Source organism: Rhinatrema bivittatum, chromosome 5 (assembly GCF_901001135.1).
Source record: "Rhinatrema bivittatum chromosome 5, aRhiBiv1.1, whole genome shotgun sequence".
NCBI classification, from domain to species: Eukaryota; Metazoa; Chordata; class Amphibia; order Gymnophiona; family Rhinatrematidae; genus Rhinatrema; species Rhinatrema bivittatum.
In genome coordinates, this window is record NC_042619.1 from 18,727,772 (window position 1) to 18,742,067 (window position 14,296).

Genomic DNA, 14,296 nt, shown 5'->3' on the forward strand with positions numbered 1-14,296 from the left:
GACTTCCGCAGATGATAGGTGAGCATCTGGTGTTCTGAGCTGAGGCCTGGTTAGGCTCGAGGAAAGGACATTTTAGATCTTGGAGGGCAGTGCCTAAGATGAAAGTCATATACTCCCTCCCACAGTTGAGCAGTTCCCTGGAGCTTCTAGGATATACCGTATTTTTTGCTCCATAAGATGCACTTTTTTTTCCCCTAAAAGTGGGGGGAAGATGTCTGTGTGTCTTATGGAGCGAATATATATAAAAAAAAATTAATTACAAACCTCCCCCCCCCAAGTCGGCCCCCTTACTATGTGACAGGAGCCGACCAATGGCACCGGTAGCCCCTTTCACATAGTAAGGGCAAAGGGCCATGGCACCATTTTGATTATTGGCGTGGGCTATCCATTGCTCCTACCATGTGACAGGGGCTGACCAATGGCACCAGTAGCCCCTGTCACATAGTAAGGGCAAAGGGCCACCGGCGCCATTTTGATTACTGGCAGCCGATGGCCCAAGAGCAGGAGATTGCTCCCGGGACCCCTGCTGGACCACCAGGGACTTTTGGCAAGTCTTGGGGGGTCAGGAGGGTGGGGGTTTTTAGTTAATTAAATTTGAAGGGTTGGGGTGGGGTTTTGTTCTTTATTTGTTTTTTCCACGAAAGAGAATGATAAAAGCTTTCTGATCCGAGGAGTGGCTCTCCCCAGACCCGAAAACGAAACGGGGACAAAAAAAATTGTATGCACACCCCTAATTTGCTCCATAAGATGCACAGATGCCCGGGAACAGAGCAGGTTTAGCACACTATTTTTTTTTTTTTTAATTTTCCCCCTCTAAATCCTAGGTGCGTCTTATGGAGCGAAAAATACAGTAGGTCTGGGTAAACTGTTATCAGTTAATTTGCTTCCTTCCACTGCCCTCCCTCCTTTGTCTTCTTAGGATTATTTCTCCAAACAAAAAAAATAAGATAAAGAGTTGACAGTGAGTAGTTCCCTTCCTGTCTCAGGTTGTTGTTTCTTCAAGCAGAAACTTTGGGAGCCTGGAGATCTTAACTGCTGAGGTATTTTTCATCTGGTCTGGAATGAATGACTGAGAAATTTCATCTGGTCTGTTTTATCAGGAATCATTTAGTTTTGGTGGTCAATAATGGCATCTATGATGGTCTGTTCTGAGCATGGGAAGAAACTCTTTGCAGCAACTGCAGTTCATGTCAGCAGTTGGTGGGGGGAGCTTTAGTATGCTGCAACTGTTCAAGGGAGATAGAGTCAAGGTCTTGCAGGCAGTCTGCTTCCCTGTGGGGGGGAGTCTGCAGAAGTGGGACAGCTGGTCCATTCAGTTCCTGTGAACATGCTTTCTGCTGTGGATTCTGAGCAGAATCACCCTCCTTTATCTCCGAGGGGGAGGATGTGGTTACTAACTTCCCCGCAGCTGTGGCATCAGCTCCTTTTAGAGGAACAGTGTCCTTGCCTGCCGTAGTTCCCTCTTCCTCCTGGGCTGTGTTGTCAGAAGAATTTTTGAAAAGCCTGCATCAGTGCTGCTCCATGGCCCTCTTTATTGGTGCTTCCCACCCAGGGTATTGGTGTGGGAGGTTCTGGTAGGAAGAGAATGAACAGAGAGGAGGAAGTAGGAGATGATAAATCCCTCAAGTCTGACACTTTTCCATTGGATCTTGGGGACTTTAAAGGCAGTGATGAGGAAAGTGAGTGTTTTCCTGGAGAAGTAGTGGCTCTGCTATGGTTAGGTTCTTTCACAGGAATGAGCTGCTATGCCTAATTTCTCTGTCCTTACAAATTCTGAATATTTCAGAGGAAAGATTGCAGAAAGGTCTGGAGGCATTGGAGGATCCTATTATGACTAGTTTGCGCAACCCTTCAAAGTCCTTCCTCTTACACAGGGCGGTGAAGGACCTTATTGAGATAGAATGGTAATCGTCAGAAGCCAACTTTAAAGATGGACAAGCTCTGTCAAAATTTTACCCCTTATTCTCTCAAGTGAAAAAGAAGCTGAAGTTTCCTAAGGTGGACACTTTGGTTTGCTCAGTTACCTAAAAGACAACCATTCCTGTGGAAGGGGTGCAGCTTTTAAGGATGTGCAAGATGGGAAGATAGTCTGTGATTAAACAAGCCATTGAGGCTTCCAGTATAATTTTGTAAGCGGGCAGTGTGGAGCACTGTTGTTGCAGGGCAAACATGCAATTGTCACTGCCCGTGCAGGAAAGGAGTATGAAGCGTCATCTGTTGGGATTGGGGACATTCCTTTTGGTGGATGCCTCTTCTTGGTTCGGCAAGAAGTATGGCCTCCATTATAGCAGCAAGAGGTTTGCTGTGGCTTTGTAACTGGTTGGCAGGTTTGATTTAGAAGAATAAACTGATCAATCTCTCTTTTAAAGGGAAACTACTGTTCGGGGAGGATCTCAAAAAGTTGGCTAAAGCCTGGAGAGAGTCTAAGGTGCTCAAGCTTCCAGAGGATAAACCAAAAGGCCCTTTGCATAAGTTGCAGTATAGGTCTAGGTTTCGAGATCCCAGGAAGAACAGGCAAGAGTAATACTCTGGGGGTCAGAGAGTACGATTTTTTAAATAGATGCTAGTCCTTTCGATCTTCAAAGAGGAATAGAAAGGAGAGTGGTTCCGGAGGTCCTGATGCCACGCAATATATTCCTAATGAAGGTTTACAGACCCAATCTGTGGAGGAAAGAATAGGTGGATAGCTGTCACATTTCTTCCAGAGATGGAGTTAAATTAAATCAGACCAGTGGTTCTGGATATCATTTGTGCCTGCTATGTCTTATGAGTTTTTCTGCCTCGTATAGCTCCATGGTGAAGACCGCACCTTGAATACTGTGTACAATTCTGGTCACTGCATCTCAAAAAAAGATATAGTTGCGATGGAGAAGGTACAGAGAAGGGTGACCAAAATGATAAAGGGGATGGAAAAGCTCCCCTATAAGGAAAGGCTAAAGAGGTTAGAACTGTTAAGCTTGGAGAAGAGACGGCTGAGGAGGGATATGATAGAGGTGTTTAAAATCATGAGAGGTCTAGAACGGTAAATGTGAATCGGTTATTTACACTTTCGGATAATAGAAGGATTAGGGAGCACTCCATGAACTTACCATGTGGCACATTTAAAACTAATCGGAGAAAGTTCTTTTTCACTCAACGCACAATTAAACTCTGGAATTTGTTGCTAGGGGATGTGGTTAGTGCAGTTAGTGTCGCTGGGTTCAAAAAAGGTTTGAATAAGTTCTTGGAGGAGAAGTCCATTAACGGCTATTAATCAAGTTTACTTAGCGAATAGCCACTGCTATTAATTGCATCAGTAGCATGGGATCTTCTTAGTGTTTGGGTAATTGCCAGGTTCTTGTGGCCTGGTTTGGCCTCTGTTGGAAACAGGATGCTGGGCTTGATGGACCCTTGGTCTGACCCAGCATGGCAATTTCTTATGTTCTTATTGGAATAATCCCATTTAGGAACTACTTCCCTTCCTCCCCCCCCACATTCCAGAAAGAAAATATACAATTCATGATAAATTGCTATAACAGTATATTCTTAAGATATAATAAAATAAATTAAGATAGCATAGAAGCTTGTGAATAGCAATATAGGATACTTAAATATCATAGAACATAGTAGATATCAGGTCAGGACTTTTCTCGAAACCAAACTTGATGCTCATACCTTTTCAAATTTCCCAACATTGTCTTGTCTAATAACAGTAAGCTTTTCCATAAGATAAATTATCTCAACGCAAGAGCATATTTACCCCTCACCCTCTCCACTATTTAGCCACTTCACATTTGGCTGCTATTAAAATTTTGGCCTGTCAGTAACCTCATATGCAAGTCCACCTCCCAATCACTCAAGCCCAATAGAATAAGCTTTGGATCCCTGGGATTTATTAGACCTGTAATCTTCCGGATTAATTCCAAAACCATATCCCAATAAATAGCGACAGAGGGACATACCCACCATATATGGAAGTATATACCTTCACCCCCATATTTCCTCCAACAAGATTTATCCACCGCAGGGTAGATTTTGTGCATACATGCCTATACAAGACTTTATATCCATTTTTTCTTTATTAAAAGATAATACTGACCTTTTACTTACTCTTAAGAAACCCTCCCCCTAATCTTCATCTTCTGTCTGTGTATTAAAATCTTTTTCACAGGCCACAATACGGGCAGTTTTCCTCGCCAGTTCCCCATTCAGTAGCTTGTTTGTATCTGCCTGTTCACAAAAGCTCTCAAAAATTGTTTTCCCCCACAGGCTACATGTGTGTTATCGGATGGTATATCTTACAGCAATTTGTCAGGACAAACTTCCCACTTTTCAACGATCCTGGGAACCCTTTCTCAAGTGGATGAAGGGACAATCTTTGCAAGGAGGAGTCTAGATTGCCACTCAGGACGCCCTATGGGCGCAGATCTGGCATAATAATCACCAGGAGGCAAACATGAGATATGACTAGATTTATTAGCTTGGGTGTACTGTACGAACATTACATCGGTGCATGCTCCAACTGCTTAATCTATTGGACAATGCAATCGTGACTGACTTATTGGTTATTATTCTGTTTCGTTTACCTGTGGACTGATACAGAGGAGAGATGGGGAGGAGGGAGGGAGGGGATCATCAGAGTTTCTTATTTGAAATCTGTATTGGTCTAACATAGTTGCTGCTGCTTGTTTATTCTGACCAATAAAAATTTACATTCGAAAAAAAATTTTTTTTCCCGTTAAGGGGGTCCATCACCATTTCCTTGCCTTGCATAAAATATCACTTGTAGATATGGAAAAATGTCTCTAGGTGAGAGCTGGAAGATCTGTTGCAACTGAAAGAATGAAATAATTCCTCTGCCTTGCCACATCTGCTCCAACCTACTTAGGCCCATCTTCTTCCAGGTACGAAATGCTTTTGAATCGTATCCAAGAGAGAAATCTTTGATAAAATGAAATGAAGTCCTGTAAAAATAATTACTGTCCCCTCTAAAAGATGCTTCCATTTATCTCAGAGATCATAGGTAAATCTAGAAATAGGTGAAATCAGAGTCGTCCACAAAAGATCACCAGTTGAAACCTTTTCACTGAGATCCCGCTCCAACTTAACCTATATTTTAGATTCTACCTTACTATGCCAATCCATTACCAAACGTAATTGGCGGCAATGTAGTACCATTACAAATTCGGGACCCCCAATCCCCCTCAAACCCTTGGTTGATATAGAACTTGCCTAGAAACTCTGGGGGGCCTTTGTTTCCAAATAAATCTAAGCAATTTCCACTACAATTGATTTAGCATCCCCTCTAATAATGGTATAGGAAGAGTTTGGAAAAGATCCCATTCAGGATATTTGAAGTATATCCCGACCACTGAGATTGTGATATAGCCCTTTCCGGTGGTAGATAATTCATCCCAAAGACCCAATCTGGACTCCCAAGTACTTAACTCCCTCTTTTGCCCACTTAAATGGAAAAATCTTTCATTTCTTCTATTGTCTCTTCGGGAACATTAATAGTTAAGAGTTCAGATTGTCTGCATCATTTTGAAACCAGATACCAACCCATCGCTTGTATTAAATTGCTCAAGGCTGGAATGGGATCTGACAACGTGAACAAAATATCATCTGAAAAAAAGTGACAATTTGTATGTTTCCTGTCCTATTAACCATCCTGTATTACCTCCGTATTCCTGATTGTGACTGCCAGAGGTTCCAACGATAATGCAAACAACAAATTGTGAGACTGGACAGCCCTGTCTTTTCCATCTTCCTGCTGAAAAACAGCTAGAATATTCCCCATTAATTTCAATACATGTCTTAGGGTTCTTATAATTTTTTAATCCAGGTAAACAAATTCCCCCATCCCCATTTTTTCTAAGACCTGAAATAGTTCAAGTGAACTTTATCAAATGCCTTTTCAGCATCCACCTTCAATAGAACAGATGGCGTGCCTAGCCCACCATATCAGATTCAACACTCTGCGCATGTTGTCAGATGCTAGCCTCCCCAGAACAAATCCGGTTTGATCCAAGTGAATCAAAGCTGGTGCTACATCCCCCAGCCGTATAGCCAAAACCATGGCTAATATTTTTAATTCAACATTTATTAGGGAAATATGTCTATAAGAGCCACATAACTTAACATCCCCTCCTGATTTATTTATCTGTTTATTTATTTATTTATCGAGTTTTATATATACCGTCATTCAGTTTCGACATCATAAGAGTTTACAAAAATACGAAGGATTACAAGGTTAAGGAGGATAAACAAGGTTTTCAAAAAGGTTCAAAAGATTGTTAACATAGGGAAATCATATACAAGATAGTTGCTGTTCATTTTTTTCACGTTTCAAATTCTTTGTTATAATGCATGCTTGTGTTAAGTTTCAATTTTCTTCAGGTTAGACTGGAGGGGGTTGGCATTGTTTGTTCATTGGGTGAGTTGGTATGCTTTGGTGAACATCCATGTTTTTAGATCTTTTTTGAAAGTTTTTAGGTTTTCTTGAGTTCTGAGTTCGGTTGGGAGGGAGTTCAGAGTTTTGGGCTTCCTAGAGAGATTGCTCTCTTTTGGATTGAGATGAGTTGTTTGGAACGAGTAGTTGGTGTCTTTAGAAGTCCTTTATTTGCTGATCTGAGGTTTCTGTTTGGGGTATGCAGTTTTATGGAGGAACTTAGCCAGTTTTCTTGTTTTTCATATATAATTTTATGTAGAATGGATAGTACTTTGTATTCAATCCTGAATTTTATTGGTAGCCAGTTTAGTGAGATAAGTGTTGGAGTGATGTGGTCATGTTTTTTGGATTCAGTGAGGATTCTTGCAGCTGGGTTTTGTAGGATTTGGAGTGGGTGGATAGTGTTTAGAGGTAAGTTGAAAAGGAGTGAGTTACAGTAATCTAGGTTAGAGAAAATGAGTAATTGAAGGACTGATCTGAAGTCGGTGGAAAGGAAAGGTTTTAAATGACGGAGTGTTAGTAGTTTATGATATCCGTCTTTGATTTTTGTTGTGATATTTATTTAAATCTTTTTCTATACCGTCATTAAGGTGGGTACCGTCACAACGGTTTACAGTAAGGCACAAAAAGTAATGCTATTAAAATCTATCAGTTTACACAGGTGCCATAAGGTTCGGTAACATAGTTTTTAATCAATGTTAGTTGTTAAATGAGTGTGAACACTATCATGTCCAGGTCAATTCTATAGCAGTTTTGAGTCTGGGACTCATTCTATAAATGTAACTTATCCTTTAGTGATGAATTCTATCCTTTAGTGATGAATTCTATTAAAAACTACACCCTAGTGATTACTGTTTGTGTGGGTGTTTATTGTTTGTACCTTGCACTTCCCTGATATGGTTTTTGAAAGAAAGTTCCTTGTCAATTATTACTCCAAGATTGCGGGCATGATTGACCGGAGATATAACCGTATTTTGGTTCATTAGGTTGAGTGGTGGAAGTTGAGGAGAGTTGATCTTTCTATCTAATATGATTATTTCAGTCTTGTCGAAGTTAAGGATGAGTTTTAAATTGGTTAGTATTTCCTTTATTCTGCTTAGGTAAATGGCTGTTAGTTTGTATATTCCTTCTAGTGATTTTGTATTGGGATTAATATTTGAATGTCATCAGCATAGATGAAGTGGGTCAGATTAAGATTTGATAGGAAGTGGCATATTGGAAGCAGGTAGATGTTAAAGAGTGTTGCCAAGAGAGCGGATCCTTGGGGAACCTCCAGTGTTTAGATTAATTTTCTTTGAGAGGATATCATTGAGCAGCACTTGGTAGGATCTTTGTGATAGGTATGAAGAGAACCATTGTAGGGTTGTTTCCTTTGCCCCAATTTCAGATAGACGGTCAATCATGATAGAGTGGTTTACTGTATCAAATGCTACTGATAGGTCGAGTAGGACTAGAAGGTAGCTGTGGCCTTTTTCAAAACCTTTGAGTATGAAGTCGTTCATTACTAGTAGTAGAGTCTCTGTGTTCAGTTGCTTTCTGAAGGACTGTTAATCCTGTGCAATTAGTCAGAAAGTAAATGTCCATCCCCTAATAGAGAATTTAAACATGGAAAATGGAATTTCTGCACAGCTGTGCAGGAGGGGGAATTATGCGCAAATTCTGCACTCCACAGAAGGTCAAAATTCCCCCAGGGCTAAATTATATATCGGCCCTCTGGTCCCTAATCACCAATCTGACATCTACTACTAAATTTTTGGAAAAAAGTAGGTCCACTCCACCATACTTATTTCTGAATGTTGATGAGACATGATATTGTTGAGAAAACATATGAGATGCCAATAATCTCTCATACTGCCTGCAGATAGAGGTTTCCTGGCAAAATAAAATCTCCACCCTCTGAGAAGCCGATTCTCTAAAAAAAAATAAATAATTTTCTCTTAGCATTTAGGGATAAAATCTTCAACCCCACCATCATAAAATTACAAACATTACATACCTATAACATGCCCCCTTAAAACAGCTACTGCTTCCCTCCCCATGTTTACCTTTGAGATCTCTATATAGTAATATGTCACACAAGCCTAACAAAGATATTCTCTTTCTCCAAAATTGACCCCTTCTCCTCCTCCCCAGACCCCTTCCCCCACACACCTCACCATACACCCTCTCATGGATGTATTTATTTATCAAGTTTTCTATACCGTCACTAGGATGAGCCATCGCAATAGTTTACAAATTATAAAAGTGCAAAAGATAAAACATACAATCTTAAAATCACTTGTGCATAAAATAACAATAATTATAAATAGTGACTGAAATGAATGATAAGAAAATCAATAACTTGAACACTAAAAATATGCATTAATACTGAAATTAAAAGAGACTAAAAGAAATAGGTATTAAAAGAATAATAATGATCTCAATTTCACTCCGTATATGCTTTGTCGAAGAGCCAGGTTTTAAATCTCGCTTAAACTTTTTAAAATCAGTTTCTAGCCTCAGATTCGTCGGTAGTATGTTCCATAGTTTGGGCCCTGCTAGTGACACAGCTCTTTCTCTGACTTGATTCAAATGCGCGGAATGAACAGAGGGTATTAACAGTAGTCCCTTATTGGCGGATCGTAAAGTTATTTGGGGCACGTGCAGCCTAATGCCACTTCCTCACCATGTATTAATTTGTGCAAAATGCAGAGTGTTTTGAATTTAATCCGTGATTCAATAGGTAGCCAATGTAGGGCTATCAGGATAGGGGTGGTCCCTTTTTCTGCTGCCTGTTAAAATTCTTGCCGCTGCATTTTGCAGGACCTGTAAAGGCTGGATGGAGGAGGCAGGGAGACCTAGAAGTAAGGAATTGCAATAGTCTGTACTTGCAAAGATTAATGCTTACAGGACTGTTTGGAAATCATTTTGCGATAATAAGGGTTTCAGGCGTTTCAGCATCATTAATTTAGCATAACCTTCCCTTACTTTAGTTGATATATGTTTTTTAAAACATAGTTCTGGATCAATAATGACTCCTAGGTCCCGTATATGTTCTGCTAATGTGAAGGTAGTGTTGTCTTGTAGTGTTACCAATCTTGAACTCCTGGGGGAAATTTTTCTTTCTAAAAAATTGATTTCAGTTTTGCCAATGTTTTAATACTAGCTTCATTTGTGTGAGTAATTGCTTGATCACCTTCAAATACATTACCATAATTTCATAAGCTCTTTCAATTGTGTCATGTATTGGTAATAAAATCTGGTTCTCGTCAGCGTACATGTAGTGAGTTAGACCGAGTCCGGTCAATAGGTGACATATACTCCCAAACAGGGAATGAAATCACACCTGGACTGTGACCACCTGAGTGCTTCCTGTTGTGCTCTAAACCATTATATTCACATGAGATCCACTATAAAACCTTTAATGTAGAAAAATAATATGAACTAGCATAACTTTTGTATTAATTTGTACCAACTTTACTGTTCAGTTTGGAGAAGAGACAACTGAGGGGGGATATGATAGAGGTCTATAAAATCATGGAAGGACTTGAACAGGTTAATGTAAACCAGTTATTCACGCAGATAATAGGACTAGGGGGCACTCCATGAAATTAGCAAGTAGCTCATTTAAAACAAATCGAAAAAAATTATTTCCCACTCATCGCATAGTTAAGCTCTGGAATTCATTGCCAGAGGATGTGGTTAGGGGAGTTAGTGTTAACTGGGTTTAAAAAAAGGTTTGGATAAGATCCTAGAGGAAAAATCCATAAACTGCTATTAATAAGCAAAAATAGCTTGAGATTTATTTAATGTTTGGGTACTTGTCTGGTATTTGCCAGGTACTTGTGACTTGGATTGGCCACTGTTGGAAACAGGATACTGGGCTTGATGGACCCTTGGTCTGACCCAGTATGGCATTTCTTATGTTCTTATCGCTTGGTTACCCAAAGCAACTGAGCCCCCCCCCCCTTGTCCTCAAGAGAGTGCCTCCTTGGAGGTGAAAGAGCCTCAGAATTGTCTCCTCAGTCTCCATCCTCCTTTCGCAACACTTTTGTTGCCACTTTGACGGGTCCTCTTTTGGCTCTGAAGGTGAACTACTTTTGCTGTAACTGGTCTTCTGAGGCTGTAGGCCCAAATCAGACAAACTGCATTGGCCTCATCCAAAATTTTCACTCTTGTTGATTTCCCATCCACTGTGAAATTTAATCTTGAAATATTTGATCTTGTGATTTCTCCAAACTCGTCTAGCTTTCTGAAGAATCTTTTCCTTAAGAGAGAATTTATGAAAGCACGCTATAATGTCATGAGGAAAATTCCCCCTAGGCTGTCCCAAGAAGTGGTATGCTCGATCTAATTCTGTTAGTGGTAGCTCACCCAGCTCCTCATCTTCACCCAAAACCTGAATGCAAATGCTGGTCACAATCTGTGTAATGTCTCCATATTCCGGTTCCTCTGGAATGCACAAAATTGGAGATTACCCTTTGAGATCTATTTTCAAGATCCTCTATATGATCAAGCAGTTCAGTTTTGGTTTTCTCCAGCTTAACAATCTCCAATTTACATGCCATCAAGGTCTCGTCATGCACATCTATGCTAGGAATTATTGGGAAAGGAATGGCGAATAAAATGGATGTCATATTGCCTCTGTATTGCTCCATGGTGAGACCGCACTTTGAATTCTGTGTGCAGATCTGGTTGTGGCATCTCAAAAAAGATATAGTTGCACTGGAGAAAGTACAAAGAAGGGCGACCAAAATGATAAAGGATGTGGAAAGGCTAAAGAGGTTAGGGTTGTTCAGCTTGGAGAAGAGACGGCTGAGGGGGGATATGATAGAGGTCTATAAAATCATGAGAGGTCTAGAACCGGTAAATGTGAATCGGTTATTTACTCTTTCAGATAATACAAGGACTAGGGGGCACTCTATGAAGTTAGTAAGTAGCTCATTTAAAACAAATCAGAGAAAATTTTTTCACTCAACACATAATTAAGCTCTGGAATTCATTGCCAGAGGATGTGATTATGGCATTTAGTGTAGCTGGGTTTAAAAAAGATTTGGATACATTTCTAGAGCAGAAGTCCATAAACTGCTATTAATCAATAAGGATTAGTAGCCTGGGATCTATTCATTTAATGTTTGGATACTTGCCAGGTACTTGTGTCTTGGTTGGCCACTATTGGACACAGGATACTGGGCTTGATGGATCCTTGGTCTGTCCCAGTATGGCATATCTTATGTTCTTCTGCTTCAGCTTCCTCCACTCTGCCAAGATCGTTTATATCTTGCAAAAGGTCTGAAAGTATGCAGAATCTCATTTTTAATACTCAGCATTTTTTGCTGCCACCCCTGTCCCCATTGCTGAAAATCGGCTTTCACAAGTGCTGCAGAGTTGTGGCTCATAAGTGCATCATTGCAGGTGCCGGCATTGCCTTCCAGCTGAGAATCCTCTGAGCTGCCTCCATCTTTCTCATTCTCTGTCAGCTCCGCTACCACATTTGAAAAAGAATATCGCTGGAAGTTCACAGTTTTCTTTCTCACTGACATCTTTGTTTAGAGCAGTTATTGAGATGCCTGTTAATGTCCTCTCTGGCTCAATTTGCTAGTTTTATCAGAGGATGTGAGTGGATTTCAGCAGGAGCTCAGAACTTAGGCAGCATCCGCTATGGTGATGTTACTCCCCCCTCCCCCCCTTCCTCCCCACAGGTTATAGCCTTCTCATTTCCTGGACTACCTAGGACTCATTTTGACACACAGTGATCGGGTTCAGCTGTCCATTCAACAATTCCAGAAACTGCAGTATCAAGCGCAGAGCCTTTTAAAAACCCAGGAGACTGACTGTATAGCATTGACTCTGGCTCTGGTTTTTAGGCTCTAAGACTGTGGCTTTGGAGTTTGTTCCTTGGGCGAGGGCACATGTGAGACCTTTGTAAAAAGCTTTGTTGTCCAGATGGGATCCTTTAACGCAGAATTACTCAGTTCGACTGGCAGTTCCACAAAAAGCGAAAGCCAGCCTTCAGTAGTGGTTGTCGACAGAGAACTTGGAGAAGGGAGTAGAATTGGATCCTCCCTCCTGGATTATTCTTACAATTGATGCCAGTCTGTTAGGATGGGGATTTCACTGTCAGAGTACAGTGGCTCAGGGAACTTGTATTGCAGAGGAAGCTCGATGGTCCATCAGCCTCTTGGAAACCAGAATGATATATTTGATATTGCTCCACTTTGCTCATCTTCTCTGGGGGCAAACAGTCAGAGTGTTATTGACAGTGTGATGGCAGTAGTGCATGTGAATCATTAAGGAAGGACTAAGAGTGTGCAGGTGTCAGCGTAAGCTGCTCCTCTCTTGGAGTGAGCAAAGAAGCATGTAAAAGTTCTCTCTCTCTTTACTCTCAGGAGTAAAGAGTATGCAGGCAGATCATGACACTCTGGATCCTGGGGAATGGTGTCTGTCGCAAGAGGCATTTGCTCAAATAGTGAACTGGTGGGGACAGCCAGTGATGAACTTGATGGCTTCCAGGAAAAATACAATGGTAAAGAAATTTTTCAACAGAAGGAAAGAAATCAGTTCTGTAAGTTTGGATGCGTTGATTCTCACTTGGCCTCTGGAGGGTCTTCTGTACTTGTTCATTCCACGGCCTTTGCTAAGCAGAGTCTTTCAGAAAATATCCAACTATCGAGGACTGGTGATCCTGGTAGCTCTCAACTGGCCGCATCATCCTTGGTATGCGGATCTGGTCAGGTTGTTGCAGGACAGTCCATTACTGTTGTTTCAGTCCAAGGGATTGCTGTTTCAGTGTCCAGTGCAGCATGAAGTTCCAGCTCTATTTTCTCTTAAGGCTTGGCTCATGAGTGGTCATGCCTAGGCTGTAAAGGCTATTCTAGTGAGGTCATTCATTCTCTGCATTCTAGAAAAAGTTCTACCTCCTAGTGTGCGTAAGGGTGTGGCGTATGTTTGAGGATTCGTATGACTCCCTTGATGTTTCAGTGAGAAAAACCTCCTTACCTCTTATCATGCAATTTTTGCAAGATGGCCTAAAGAAGGGCTTGGTGATGAATGAATTGAAAGTGCAGGTAGTGGTGATTTCTGTGTTTCAGGGGTCATGTTTTAGGTCAGTGTTTCCCAACCTTTTCAAGTCCAAGGGACACCTACATTAATAAAAATGTTGCATGGCACACCACTCTCCAGTGAACAAGCAGTACTGATATGGAGAGGATTCATGTGAGCTTCAGAAGCACTGAAAGCCCCATCCAACTCTTACCAATTTTCAAACAAATGGAGGGGACAGAGACACATTAACTCGACACAATGGACCAGCTCCCTCTGCATACAAGTACATAAGGCAGGAGAAGTTGATGTGGTATAGGAATCTGGCTCAGTTAGTTTCCTTGGCTGCCTCGTGTGGCTGCCAGAGCTCCTCTCAACAATCAGGGTGAGTCACGTTCAGTGCTCTTTGCATGATCTCCCTGTCTCATTCAGCCTGGGGGTTAGACAGAGGCAGGAAACACTCAAAGAAGGAAGCTCAAGAGGGGAAAGATGAGGTTCTGTGTGTGTACAAAGCTGGTCCCAGCTATCCATGCCCTGTATGCCGCCCATTAATCACCATAGTCCAGGGCACTTGTAGCTAGGAACAGGCATGCACGATTGTATATGTTCTCAGAATGGAGCTCCTACATATTTAAGAGCCAACGCTGATATTTCTTATTACTGTGAGGGGCAGAGAACAGAGCCCAGGTGCTGGCTTGGATCTAGTCTAGAGAGTGGTGACATTTTCCTGGCACACCAGGTCTGAAGACACACCAGTGTGCTATGGTACACTGCTTGGGAAACACTGTTCTAGGTCAACCTCTATCATCCCATCCAGATGTCTCACTTCCTTAATGGAGTAAAGCA

General features: G+C 41.3%; 1 protein-coding gene across 2 annotated transcripts in view; it reads left to right on the forward strand.

Annotated features, from left to right (window-relative positions):
* POLD3 (DNA polymerase delta 3, accessory subunit) overlaps window positions 1-14,296 on the forward strand; it is a 128,385-nt gene that overhangs the window by 962 nt on the left and 113,127 nt on the right. The gene's annotated exons all lie outside the window — the stretch shown is intronic.